Raw genomic sequence first — 15,686 nt, forward strand, 5'->3', positions numbered from 1 at the left:
ATTTTAAAAAGGAACAGTGCGCACATTCGACGCACAGCCCAAAAGGGACGTGTTTTTGCTGGCAAGCGGCATGGCCACACAATAGTACCCCCAATTCAAATTATGCCACACAGTACTGCAACTTTATTTACATTATATCATGCGATAGTGTCCCTTATTCACGTTACATCACACAGTAGTACCAATTTACCTTATATACGTTACTCCTCACAGTAGTGCCCCTTATTCATATTACACCACACCATCTTGCCCTTTATTCACATTACGCCACAAAATAATGCCCTTTCTATGCATAACACCACACAGTAGAGCACCTTATACACATAATGCCACACATTAGTAATGCCTTTATACACATAATACCACACAGTAAAGCCCCTAACACATATGACACACATTATTAATGTCCTTATAAACATAATGCGCCTTACACATCATGCCAACCTTTATTAATGCCCTTATACACATAATGTCCCTTACACATATGCCAAACATTATTGCACAACCAACCCACCCGCACACAACACTCACACAGCCGCTAACACTGTGACCTCTGCCTCTCCTTGGATACAGATGTGTCCTTATACATCTTGCCTCAATGCACCATGCAGCAGGAGATGCCTGGCATGAGTCAGCTGGCAGCTCTGCTAATGTCGGGTGCCTTTTTTTTTAAATTAAAATGCATCTTATTGGCATTGCTATGTGGTGAGGATGCACAAGCAGCTTCTGCTGATTAAAATGATATGCGGCATGCCTATATACTGTGTGCAACTGTGGCTGTATCATACGAAATGCTACACACAGAATATAGGCATGCCGCATATCATTTTAATCAGCAGAAGCTGCTGGTGCCCCTAGGCATACCAAAAGCCCTAAGCATTTGCCTAGTTTGCCTATGCCCAGGGGCGGCTCTGAATACATGATTCTGAACTCTCCTAATATTTTTGTCGTACCAAATGTGTGTAATTTCTTCACCTTTTGAGAGGATTTATTAATAAAATAAAGACAACTTCAATCAAAATATATTTAAAAAATAAATATCTATTTTTATTTTAAGTAAAATGCTGCCTGTTTTTTCTTCTTCTTCTTCTTTGTCTCTTTATTATTACTATTATTTGTCATTATTATTATTATTATTATTTACTCTGCATAATAAAATAGGGAATGTTGGACTAAGATTGGTCCAGTAATCTTACAAACTTGTCCTATAAGAGGAACAAGATGACGTAAGCCTCATGACTCATGAAGTCATCCTTCAGCACTCAGGAGAGGAAAAACCCCCTTGTGGGGGAAACCTCTGGGGACCCATGGCTGAAGGACTGCCCGTCCCTCTAGGCATTAAGAGACTATGCAGAGTTTGCCCAGACCACTCGCCCACCCACTAACCTTGCCTAACCTAGTCATCCCTTCTGTCACCTCAAATCTGCTATTTTGGCCTTTTACCCGGCCGCAGAAGAACGCACCTACACGTCAATGGTGAGAGAGTGAAAAAAGAGAGCAAGAGATTAATGGGAGTGAGGGGGGTGAAAGGGGCACAGTCATAACCACCATAGCATTCATTTCTGACTCTAACAGGGATTACAACTGTACAAATGTAGCCATTCTCGTCGTGGCTACATCATATCGAGATTGCGCCTTATTAGGTACGACCGGACTGCGTACGTCTGGACGTCTAAGAAGTGTGTGTGCCCCATACACATGGATGGGAGCGCCAAATGCTGCAGCTCGGCACAGCTAGGCACAGGTCCCAGCAAGCCCGTCTCAGCATGCCGGCACTTTAGAGAACCACAAGTGCCAGCATGCCCGGACATTAAGGGGCCCTCTGGCACCTGTAGTCCACCTGTAAAGAAAATATTAAAATAAATACAAGAAGACACAGTTTTAAAATACATTTTATCATTCAGGGTCTTCACCTGGGAGGCGGCGGCCTTTAAGCTCTTTTGCATAGCTGCCGCCTGCCCAGGGCTTCCGGCGTCTTCACCTGGTGGGCGGCGGCCTTTAAGTTCTTCTGCGTAGCCGCCGCCCATCCAGGACTTCCACGGCGTCTTCTATCTGCAGGAGCTCTTCACTGCTCCTCCTCCTCCGTCGGACTGACAGCCGCTGCCTTGTGTTGACTTATATAAGTCAGCCTGAGGGGGCGGGGTGATGACACGGCGAGCCGTGATTGGCTCGTGTTGGCCATCTTTAATTTAAACAAATGACGCTGTGGCGCCATTTTTTAAATGGGTATCGCTCTGCTGCCAAACTCTGCAGAATGGCAGGCAGGGATCTTGGATCCATGCCTGCCGCCACTGACACCCGCCACCGCATCATGCTGCATCCCGCAGCCCGCATCTCCGCCCCATCCCGCCGCATTCGCCTGCAGCCAGTGAGTGATGGCAGCAGATCCAGTGCCGGATCCGCTGGCCAATCACATCTGGCATCACTGACAGAGGCATGCTTTCATGGGTTGAAAGCACGTCCCTGTATGAAAGCGGCACTTTAGTAGGTGTCGCTTTCCAATATATTTTTAACGGGCTTTTACTGCCCAAGGCTCCTGCCCGCCCCCATTCCCATTAACAACGGGATGCACCACTGTCAGTGCCTCCCAAACCCATTCTAGGAGTAAAAATGATTTGATTAATATAAAGGAGATACTTATGACACAGAATATGTGTCATAAGTATCTTTGTATTTTTTTTAATCATTAATGACAGGGGAGGCACTGCCTCTTACCTCCCCTGCCTCCCTAACTGCACGTCCCTGGTGTGCATAGCCACGTTGAGGGTGCACGTTTACCTCAGATGTAGCCATGACCAGCGTGGCTACATCTGTATATAGTATTGGATAAAAACAAACGTAATGATTAAAGCACAATATAATTCTCTTACACCTCTACACATTAATAAAAATGGATCAGCCTGCAATACTGGCATACTGGGATTTAGGCAGGCAGAGAGAGAGAGTAAAGGATTTAATTTGCAACATTACAGGCTCACCAAACAACTCCAAGGAGATGTCATAGGTGCTGCTGCACATAAAGGATTTACCTGTAATTAGGAACATTACAGGCCCATCTACACAGCGCACTGCAAATTTCTCCAATGGCCCATTTGCAGGCGCTTGTGGTTGTTAAGTAACGGTGCTGTCCCAGTAGGTGTGTGATTTAGTTTTAATCCAATACTATGCTATCCCCAAGGTCATAAGTCATATATTATAATAGTCATGCTAAAACTCTGCCGACGATTCGAACTAAGCTGCCCTAATCTTTGTCCAGTCACTAACCTTCTGCCAGTGTGCTATGCCGTCCCAAGCCTCTGAAGGCATATGTGAGAGACAGCAACAGCACAGCGTTGATATAGGCAGTTGCCATTATGACATCAGCATGACCTCACACACCCCACCAGACCGACCAAAACTGGTTATTTCTGATTTGAGGCCCATGTTATATTTACTTGACTGACCTTAGGGAAGTTAGAGTCATTGTTAAACAATCAATGTATCACAATATTGGAATTTGACGGCAGATAAAAACGTTTTGGCCCATCTAGTCTGCCCCTTTTTTTTTCTTATCATTTATTTATCTCAAACCTTATTTGATCCTTATGTCTTTGTAAGGATAACCTTATGTCTATCCCATGCATGTTTAAAGTGCTCTACTGTCTTAGCCTCTACCACCTCTGATGGGAGGCTATTCCACTTGTCCACTACCCTTTCTGTGAAGTATTTTGTCCTCAAATTTCCCCTGAACCTCCCCCCCCTCCAGTCTGAGTGCCTGTCCTTGTGTACTATTGCTTCTCTCTCTCTCTCTCTATATATATATATATATATGCAGTGTCGGACTGGGGTATGATGGGCCCACCAGGGAATGCCGTTATCCATTATAGGGGCTAAGTATGGGGGCGTGGACAGAAGAAGAGGCGGTGGGGCCCCATTGCTATTAGTCCTTCATCTACAGATCTTGGTAATCAAGTGGGGAGGTAAGGAATCAGAAGCTGCTTCAGGTACCTTGGGCCCTGGTCATGTAGGGCTTTGAAAGGTAGTAAGCCAAACCTGAAAATGATTTGCCATCTTACAGACAGCCAGTGGAGGGAGTATGGGTGTTATGTGGCTGGAACGGGGCTGGTTAGATAATAGCCTGGCAGCTGTGTTATGTACCAGCTGTAAGCGGTGCAATTGTTTTGCTGGGAGACCAAGGTAGAGAATCAGAGGTTAAAGTGGGGGACGGGGTGGAACTGAGTTCCATCACCTCTGATGATAGGTGGAACTAGTTCCACCTCCTCCACAGATCTGCACAGTTATTCCAACAGAAAAGCCTGCCCCACCACCCATGTCAATAGATGATGTAGGTAGCAATAGTATCACTGATAAGTTACTGCCACCTCCCCCTTCCTCAGCTCCTGGCAGCTCCATGGTCCTTCTCCACCTGTGGCCCACCCTTCAAAGAGGAGCAAGCTCTTTGCATGCTAAAGATAAGGTAAGAGGAGGCTGGAGGGACACAGAGACACAGGGAAGCTGCTGGAGGGACACAGGGCATGGAGTTGCTGAAGTGAAAGAGGCAGAGATTTGCATTGGGGCACTACTACTGTGGGAATTATGTGCATACAGGGCACTACTGTGTGCATTATGTATATAAGTGGCACTTCTGTGGGCATTATGTCTATAAGCAACACTTCTGTGGGCATTATGTGTATAAGCAGCACTTCTGTGGGCATTATGTGCAAGGGGCACTATTATTATGGGAATTGTATAAAAGGGGCACTACTGTAGGCACTGTGTATAAATGGTACTACTGTGTGGCATAACATGTATAAGGGGTACCACTGAGTGACATAATGGGAATAAGGGGCATTACTATATTGTAAAATATGAATCAGGGGCACTATGTGCGTTGTAATGTGAATACGATTTTGCTACTGTGTGGTGACATCCCGTCGCAGATCGGCGAAGCCCGTTGTAGCCGTCCGCAAAAGCCCATTGTAGCTGTCCGACGCGCCAGCGCATTGCGATGAATAGACGTGCAGTTCAGATCTGATCGCCCGATGTGCGAAAGCGCACAGCAGTGATCAGATCAGAATTAGGCCCTATATTAAGGTTACAGATACATGTTAGTTTTCTTTTGTGGTATAATTATTTGAAATAGCAGTTCTCTTAGAATGACCTTGCTAAAACACTTTTGTAGAAAGAGAAGCTTCTGCTCTTTGAAACTAGACAATTTGTGTTCCTACAGGGCAGGGGTGGGGAACGTCCGGCCTGCGGGTCGTAAAAGGCCTGCAAAGCAGATTGATCCAGCCCGGCCAGGCTCACCTTACCGAGGAAGATGTTGGGCGCCCGCTGAGATTGTGTTACCAGCGGGCACCGGCTCCTTGCCCTCAGTGGAAGCCAAAAGCCGGAGCTCACTCCAAAGCTCCAGCTTCTGGCTCTGACAGTGGGGGTCATTACGAGTTGATCGCTCGCTAGCAGTTTTTAGCAGCTGTGCAAACGCTATGCTGCCGCCCACTGGGGAGTGTATTTTAGCTTAGCAGAAGTGCGAACGCATGTGCAGCCGAGCTCTGCAAAAAAAGTTTGTGCAGTTTCAGAGTAGCTCTGAACTTACTCAGCGCTTGCGATCACTTCAGCCTATTCGTGTCCGGATTTGATGTCATACACCCGCCCAGCGAACGCCCAGCCACGCCTGCATTTTTTCAGACACGCCTGCGTTTTTGCAAACACTCCCTGAAAACGGTCAGTTGTCACCCAGTAACGCCCCCTTCCTGTCAATCATCTTGCAGCCGTCAGTGCGACTGAAAACTTTGCTACAACCTGTGCACAACCACAACGGGCTTTGTACCAGTACGACGCGCGTGCGCATTGCGGCCCATACGCATGCGCAGTAATGCAGATTTTTAGCCTGATCGCTGCTCTGCGAACAACGGCAGCTAGCGATTAACTCGGAATGACCCCCAGTGTGCGGCTGTGCGCTATGAGACATTATGACGTCTCTCCCATAGTTCCGAGGAGCGGACTGCCAGGCGGTGTGCAGCGGTACGGAAGTACAAACGGGGCTGGTGAGTATTGTGTTTTGTTGTTGTTTTTTTAATGTGCATGTGTAAGCGGCGCTACTAGAGGGGGCACATTTAATAGGGCATAACAAGTGACTGGGGGCATATCTAATGGGGGTATAACAAGTGACTGGGGGCATATCTAATGGGGCATAACAAGTGACTGGGGGCATATCTAATGAGGCATAACAAGTGACTGGGGGCATATCTAATGGGGCATAACAAGGGACTGGGAGCATATCTAATGGGGCATATCAAGCGACTGGGGGCTTATCTAATGGTTCATAACAAGGGACTGGGGGCATAAAAACTGACTGGGGGCATATCTAATGGGGCATAACAACTGATTGGGGGTGTATGTACTGGGGTATAACAACTGACTGGGGACATATGTACTGGAGGCATGTCTACTGGGTCATAACAACTGACTGTGGGTATATCTATTGGGGGCATAACTACTGGGGCATATCTACTGGGACCATAACTACTGACTGGGGGCATAATTCCTGGGGGCATAACTACTGGGGGCAGGCTAATTTTTAAGTTGATAATTTTTGTATGGCCCCCGAAGGATTTTATAAATATCCAAATGGCCCTTGGTAGAAAAAGGGTTCCCCACCCCTGCTATAGGGGTTGCTTCAGTAAGGCTTAGCACTGGTTTTGCCTATTATACTGACCATAAATAATTTGAATTGGACCTAGACTACCAACCCAGGACACCACTACAAGTGCTTAGAGACAACCACTGAGGGAATAGATGTTTGTATGAAGCTCATTTTTCAATAATCCTTCTGCTGTTTCGAGACTTTAGCGCTGATTTCTTTTTTGGTCCAGTCATGTGCCGCGGCTCTCAGGACTCTGCAGGTCAGTCGTTGGTCAAGTCCTAGGAAGCAGGTCAGATTCTGTACCGCAGATCACATCCAGCACTGTTTCCTCACTTTTTCTTTATTGATACTGGTTTATAAGTGAAAATAGATTAAAACTGTACAATATTATCTCCACTGTAGTTGTTTAGAATGTATTTAACTTTAACATTTGTTTAGGTGGTCTCACAGCACTTGTATTTGTCTGTTTTGCACAAAAACAAAGTCTGTGTCATTGGAACCCTTACCACAGCCCAGAGTTATCACATACCTCCTGAGGTGTCAGTAATCCTTGTGGGCTTCATATAAATATTTTATGCAATTCACAATATGTGCTTACTATCTTCGGAGTATTAGAGAACTAATATAACTTTATTTTTATCTTATTTTTTGGTCAGATAATTGTTCTTTTTTGTCAGTTATTTTAACATTTTATAAAGGAGAAAATTTTCTGAAAGCAATTACAGAGCAAGACCATTTTCCTTACTATGTAAGCTGCAAAACTAGGTGTTCTGTTAGTTGCTTTTCTTTGTACCCTTGTATACCTTACTGCCACGTTTTGCTAATCGCACAGTGTAACCTGTTTAGTGCGCCCAACGTGGCTGTCTCACCTGGTACTCTCTTAGGATAAACAATACATGCAGAGCCGTCCCTAACCAATATGATGCCCTAGGCAAGATTTTGGCTGGTGCCCCTAGCACCACCACTAGTTCTGCTTCTGTCCCTGCACCCTTTTCCCAGTACCATCACCCCGCACCCATAGCAGTCCTTATTTTGGTGTTCCTATACCCTATATTTTAAAAAGGAACAGTGCGCACATTCGACGCACAGCCCAAAAAGGGACGTGTTTTTGCTGGCAAGCGGCATGGCCACACAATAGTACCCCCAATTCAAATTATGCCACATAGTACTGCAACTTTATTCACATTATATCATGCGATAGTGTCCCTTATTCACGTTACATCACACAGTAGTACCAATTTACCTTATATACGTTACTCCTCACAGTAGTGCCCTTATTCATATTACACCACACCATCTTGCTCTTTATTCACATTACGCCACAAAATAATGCCCTTTCTATACATAACACCACACAGTAGAGCACCTTATACACATAATGCCACACATTAGTAATGCCTTTAAACACATAATACCACACAGTAAAGCCCCTAACACATATGACACACATTATTAATGTCCTTATAAACATAATGCGCCTTACACATCATGCCAACCTTTATTAAAGCCCTTATACACATAATGTCCCTTACACATATGCCAAACATTATTGCACAACCAACCCACCCGCACACAACACTCACACAGCCGCTAACACTGTGACCTCTGCCTCTCCTTCGATACAGATGTGTCCTTATACATCTTGCCTCAATGCACCATGCAGCAGGAGATGCCTGGCATGAGTCAGCTGGCAGCTCTGCTAATGTCGGGTGCCTTTTTTTTTTTTTGAAAATGCATCTTATTGGCATTGCTATGTGGTGAGGATGCACAAGCAGCTTCTGCTGATTAAAATGATATGCAGCATGCCTATATACTGTGTGCAACTGTGGCTGTATCTGCATACGAAATGCTACACACAGAATATAGGCATGCCGCATATCATTTTAATCAGCAGAAGCTGCTGGTGCCCCTAAGCATACCAAAAGCCCTAAGCATTTGCCTAGTTTGCCTATGCCCAGGGGCGGCTCTGAATACATGATTCTGAACTCTCCTAATATTTTTGTCGTACCAAATGTGTGTAATTTCTTCACCTTTTGAGAGGATTTATTAATAAAATAAAGACAACTTCAATCAAAATATATTTAAAAAATAAATATCTATTTTTATTTTAAGTAAAATGCTGCCTGTTTTTTCTTCTTCTTCTTCTTCTTTGTCTCTTTATTATTACTATTATTTGTCATTATTATTATTATTATTTACTCTGCATAATAAAATAGGGAATGTTGGACTAAGATTGGTCCAGTAATCTTACAAACTTGTCCTATAAGAGGAACAAGATGACGTAAGCCTCATGACTCATGAAGTCATCCTTCAGCACTCAGGAGAGGAAAAACCCCCTTGTGGGGGAAACCTCTGGGGACCCATGGCTGAAGGGCTGCCCGTCCCTCTAGGCATTAAGAGACTATGCAGAGTTTGCCCAGACCACTCGCCCACCAACTAACCTTGCCTAACCCAGTCATCCCTTCTGTCACCTCAAATCTGCTATTTTGACCTTTTACCCGGCCGCAGAAGAACGCACCTACACGTCAATGGTGAGAGAGTGAAAAAAGAGAGCAAGAGATGAATGGGAGTGAGGTGGGTGAAAGGGGGACAGTCATAACCACCATAGCATTCATTTCTGACTCTAACAGGGATTACAACTGTACAAATGTAGCCATTCTCGTCGTGGCTACATCATATCGAGATTGCGCCTTATTAGGTACGACCGGACTGCGTACGTCTGGACGTCTAAGAAGTGTGTGTGCCCCATACACATGGATGGGAGCGCCAAATGCTGCAGCTCGGCACAGCTAGGCACAGGTCCCAGCAAGCCCGCCTCAGCATGCCAGCACTTTAGAGAACCACAAGTGCCAGCATGCCTGGACATTAAGGGGCCCTCTGGCACCTGTAGTCCACCTGTAAAGAAAATATTAAAATAAATACAAGAAGACACAGTTTTAAAATACATTTTATTATTCAGGGTCTTCACCTGGGAGGCGGCGGCCTTTAAGCTCTTTTGCATAGCTGCCGCCTGCCCAGGGCTTCCGGCGTCTTCACCTGGTGGGCGGTGGCCTTTAAGTTCTTCTGCGTAGCCGCCGCCCATCCAGAACTTCCACGGCGTCTTCTATCTGCAGGAGCTCTTCACTGCTCCTCCTCCTCCGTCGGACTGACAGCCGCTGCCTTGTGTTGACTTATATAAGTCAGCCTGAGGGGGCGGGGTGATGACACGGCGAGCCGTGATTGGTTCGTGTCGGCCATCTTTAATTTAAACAAATGACGCTGTGGCGCCATTTTTTAAATGGGTATCGCTCTGCTGCCAAACTCTGCAGAATGGCAGGCAGGGATCTTGGATCCATGCCTGCCGCCACTGACACCCGCCACCGCATCATGCTGCATCCCACCGCCCGCATCTCCGCCCCATCCCGCCGCATTCGCCTGCAGCCAGTGAGTGATGGCAGCAGATCCAGTGCCGGATCCGCTGGCCAATCACATCTGGCATCACTGACAGAGGCGTGCTTTCATGGGTTGAAAGCACGTCCCTGTATGAAAGCGGCACTTTAGTAGGTGTCGCTTTCCATTATATTTTCAACTGGCTTTTACTGCCCAAGGCTCCTGCCCGCCCCCATTCCCATTAACAACGGGATGCACCACTGTCAGTGCCTCCCAAACCCATTCTAGGAGTAAAAATTATTTGATTAATATAAAGGAGATACTTATGACACAGAATATGTGTCATAAGTATCTTTGTATTTTTTTAATCATTAATGACAGGGGAGGCACTGCCTCCTACCTCGCCTGCCTCCCTGACTGCACGTCCCTGGTGTGCATAGCCGTGTTGAGGGTGCACGTTTACCTCAGATGTAGCCGTGACCAGCGTGGCTACATCTGTATATTGGCCCTCATTCCGAGTTGATCGCTCGTTATTTTTCATCGCATCGCAGTGAAATTTCGCTTAGTGCGCATGCGCAATAGTCGCACTGCGACTGCGCCAAGTAACTTTGCTATGAAGATAGGATTTTTACTCACGGCATTTTCTTCGCTCCGGCGATCGTAGTGTGATTGACAGGAAATGGGTGTTACTGTGCGGAAACACGGCGTTTTAGGGGCGTGTGGATGAAAACGCTACCGTTTCCGGAAAAAACGCAGGAGTGGCAGGAGAAACGGGGGAGTGTCTGAGCGAACGCTGGGTGTGTTTCTGACGTCAATCCAGGAACGACAAGCACTGAACTGATCGCACAGGCAGAGTAAGTGTGGAGCTACTCTAAAACTGCTAAGTAGTTTGTGATCGCAATAATGCGAATACATCGGTCGCAATTTTAGGATGCTAAGATACACTCCCAGTAGGCGTAGGCTTAGCGTGTGTAACTCTGCTAAATTCGCCTTGCGACCGATCAACTCGGAATGAGGGCCATAGTATTGGATAAAAACAAACGTAATGATTAAAGCACAATATAATTCTCTTACACCTCTACACATTAATAAAAATGGATCAGCCTGCAATACTGGCATACTGGGATTTAGGCAGGCAGAGAGAGAGTAAAGGATTTAATTTGCAACATTACAGGCTCACCAAATAACTCCAAGGAGATGTCATAGGTGCGGCTGCACACAAAGAATTTACCTGTAATTAGGAACATTACAGGCCCATCTAGACAGCGCGCTGCAAATTTCTCCAATGGCCCATTTGCAGGCGCTTGTGGTTGTTAAGTAACGGTGCTGTCCCAGTAGGTGTGTGATTTAGTTTTAATCCAATACTATGCTATCCCCAAGGTCATAAGTCATATATTATAATAGTCATGCTAAAAGTCTGCCGACGATTCGAACTAAGCTGCCCTAATCTTTGTCCAGTCACTAACCTTCTGCCAGTGTGCTATGCCGTCCCAAGCCTCTGAAGGCATATGTGAGAGACAGCAACAGCACAGCGTTGATATAGGCAGTTGCCATTATGACATCAGCATGACCTCACACACCCCACCAGACCGACCAAAACTGGTTATTTCTGATTTGAGGCCCATGTTATATTTTACTTGACTGACCTTAGGGAAGTTAGAGTCATTGTTAAACAATCAATGTATCACAATATTGGAATTTGACGGCAGATAAAAACGTTTTGGCCCGTCTAGTCTGCCCCTTTTTTTTTCTTACCATTTATTTATCTCAAACCTTATTTGATCCTTATGTCTTTGTAAGGATAACCTTATGTCTATCCCATGCATGTTTAAAGTGCTCTACTGTCTTAGCCTCTACCACCTCTGATGGGAGGCTATTCCACTTGTCCACTACCCTTTCTGTGAAGTAATTTGTCCTCAAATTTCCCCTGAACCTCCCCCCCTCCAGTCTGAGTGCCTGTCCTTGTGTACTATTGCTTCTCTCTCTCTCTCTCTCTCTCTCTCTCTCTCTCTCTCTCTCTCTCTCTCTCTCTATATATATATATATGCAGTGTCGGACTGGGGTATGATGGGCCCACCAGGGAATGCCGTTATCCATTATAGGGGCTAAGTATGGGGGCGTGGACAGAAGAAGAGGCGGTGGGGCCCCATTGCTATTAGTCCTTCATCTACAGATCTTGGTAATCAAGTGGGGAGGTAAGGAATCAGAAGCTGCTTCAGGTACCTTGGGCCCTGGTCATGTAGGGCTTTGAAAGGTAGTAAGCCAAACCTGAAAATGATTTGCCATCTTACAGACAGCCAGTGGAGGGAGTATGGGTGTTATGTGGCTGGAACGGGGCTGGTTAGATAATAGCCTGGCAGCTGTGTTATGTACCAGCTGTAAGCGGTGCAATTGTTTTGCTGGGAGACCAAGGTAGAGAATCAGGGGTTAAAGTGGGGGACGGGGTGGAACTGAGTTCCATCACCTCTGATGATAGGTGGAACTAGTTCCACCTCCTCCACAGATCTGCACAGTTATTCCAACAGAAAAGCCTGCCCCACCACCCATGTCAATAGATGATGTAGGTAGCAATAGTATCACTGATAAGTTACTGCCACCTCCCCCTTCCTCAGCTCCTGGCAGCTCCATGGTCCTTCTCCACCTGTGGCCCACCCTTCAAAGAGGAGCAAGCTCTTTGCATGCTAAAGATAAGGTAAGAGGAGGCTGGAGGGACACAGAGACACAGGGAAGCTGCTAGAGGGACACAGGGCATGGAGTTGCTGAAGTGAAAGAGGCAGAGATTTGCATTGGGGCACTACTACTGTGGGAATTATGTGCACACAGGGCACTACTGTGTGCATTATGTATATAAGTGGCACTTCTGTGGGCATTATGTCTATAAGCAACACTTCTGTGGGCATTATGTGTATAAGCAGCACTTCTGTGGGCATTATGTGCAAGGGGCACTATTATTATGGGAATTGTATAAAAGGGGCACTGCTGTAGGCACTGTGTATAAATGGTACTACTGTGTGGCATAACATGTATAAGGGGTACCACTGAGTGACAAAATGTGAATAAGGGGCATTACTATATTGTAAAATATGAATCAGGGGCACTGTGCGTTGTAATGTGAATACAATTTTGCTACTGTGTGGTGACATCCCGTCGCAGATCGGCGAAGCCCGTTGTAGCCGTCCGCAAAAGCCCATTGTAGCTGTACGACGCGCCAGCGCATTGCGATGAATAGACGTGCAGTTCTGATCTGATCGCCCGCTGTGCGAAAGCGCACAGCAGTGATCAGATCAGAATTTGGCCCTATATTAAGGTTACAGATACTAGAGATGAGCGGGTTCGGTTTCTCTGAATCCGAACCCGCCAGAACTTCATGTTTTTTTTCACGGGTCCGAGCGACTCGGATCTTCCCGCCTTGCTCGGTTAACCCGAGCGCGCCCGAACGTCATCATGACGCTGTCGGATTCTCGCGAGGCTCGGATTCTATCGCGAGACTCGGATTCTATATAAGGAGCCCGCGTCGCCGCCATTTTCACACGTGCATTGAGATTGATAGGGAGAGGACGTGGCTGGCGTCCTCTCCGTTTAGAATTAGAATAGATTAGAGAGACACTTGATTTACTAATTTTGGGGAGCATTAGGAGTACTCAGTAGTGTACAGTGCAGAGTTTTGCTGATAGTGACCAGTGACCACCACTTTTATTTATAATCCGTTCTCTGCCTGAAAAAAGCGATACACAGCACACAGTGACTCAGTCACATACCATATCTGTGTGCACTGCTCAGGCTCAGGCCAGTGTGCTGCATCATCTATTATCTATATATAATATTATATATATCTGTCTGACTGCTCAGCTCACACAGCTTATAATTGTGGGGGAGACTGGGGAGCACTACTGCAGTGCCAGTTATAGGTTATAGCAGGAGCCAGGAGTACATAATATATTATATAGTGAGTGACCACCAGACACACAGTGCAGTTTATTTAATATATCCGTTCTCTGCCTGAAAAAAGCGATACACACAGTGACTCAGTCAGTCACATACCATATCTGTGTGCACTGCTCAGGCTCAGGCCAGTGTGCTGCATCATCTATATATATATATTATATATCTGTCTGACTGCTCAGCTCACACAGCTTATAATTGTGGGGGAGACTGGGGAGCACTACTGCAGTGCCAGTTATAGGTTATAGCAGGAGCCAGGAGTACATAATATTATATTAAAATTAAACAGTGCACACTTTTGCTGCAGGAGTGCCACTGCCAGTGTGACTAGTGACCAGTGACCTGACCACCAGTATATAATATTAGTAGTATACTATCTCTTTATCAACCAGTCTATATTAGCAGCAGACACAGTACAGTGCGGTAGTTCACGGCTGTGGCTACCTCTGTGTCGGCACTCGGCAGCCCGTCCATAATTGTATATACCACCTAACCGTGGTTTTTTTTTCTTTCTTTATACATACATACTAGTTACGAGTATACTATCTCTTTATCAACCAGTCTATATATTAGCAGCAGACACAGTACAGTGCGGTAGTTTACGGCTGTGGCTACCTCTGTGTCGGCACTCGGCAGCCCGTCCATAATTGTATATACCACCTAACCGTGGTTTTTTTTTCTTTCTTTATACATACATACTAGTTACGAGTATACTATCTCTTTATCAACCAGTCTATATATTAGCAGCAGACACAGTACAGTGCGGTAGTTCACGGCTGTGGCTACCTCTGTGTCGGCACTCGGCAGCCCGTCCATAATTGTATATACCACCTAACCGTGGTTTTTTTTTCTTTCTTTATACATACATACTAGTTACGAGTATACTATCTCTTTATCAACCAGTCTATATATTAGCAGCAGACACAGTACAGTGCGGTAGTTCACGGCTGTGGCTACCTCTGTGTCGGCACTCGGCAGCCCGTCCATAATTGTATATACCACCTAACCGTGGTTTTTTTTTCTTTCTTTATACATACATACTAGTTACGAGTATACTATCTCTTTATCAACCAGTCTATATATTAGCAGCAGACACAGTACAGTGCGGTAGTTCACGGCTGTGGCTACCTCTGTATCGGCACTCGGCAGCCCGTCCATAATTGTATATACCACCTAACCGTGGTTTTTTTTTCTTTCTTTATACATACATACTAGTTACGAGTATACTATCTCTTTATCAACCAGTCTATATATTAGCAGCAGACACAGTACAGTGCGGTAGTTCACGGCTGTGGCTACCTCTGTGTCGGCACTCGGCAGCCCGTCCATAATTGTATATACCACCTAACCGTGGTTTTTTTTTCTTTCTTTATACATACATACTAGTTACGAGTATACTATCTCTTTATCAACCAGTCTATATATTAGCAGCAGACACAGTACAGTGCGGTAGTTCACGGCTGTGGCTACCTCTGTGTCGGCACTCGGCAGCCCGTCCATAATTGTATATACCACCTAACCGTGGTTTTTTTTTCTTTCTTTATACATACATACTAGTTACGAGTATACTATCTCTTTATCAACCAGTCTATATATTAGCAGCAGACACAGTACAGTGCGGTAGTTCACGGCTGTGGCTACCTCTGTGTCGGCACTCGGCAGCCCGTCCATAATTGTATATACCACCTAACCGTGGTTTTTTTTTCTTTCTTTATACATACATACTAGTTACGAGTATACTATCTCTTTA

The sequence above is a fragment of the Pseudophryne corroboree genome, chromosome 11 (genome assembly GCF_028390025.1).
Source record: "Pseudophryne corroboree isolate aPseCor3 chromosome 11, aPseCor3.hap2, whole genome shotgun sequence".
Lineage (NCBI taxonomy): Eukaryota > Metazoa > Chordata > Amphibia > Anura > Myobatrachidae > Pseudophryne > Pseudophryne corroboree.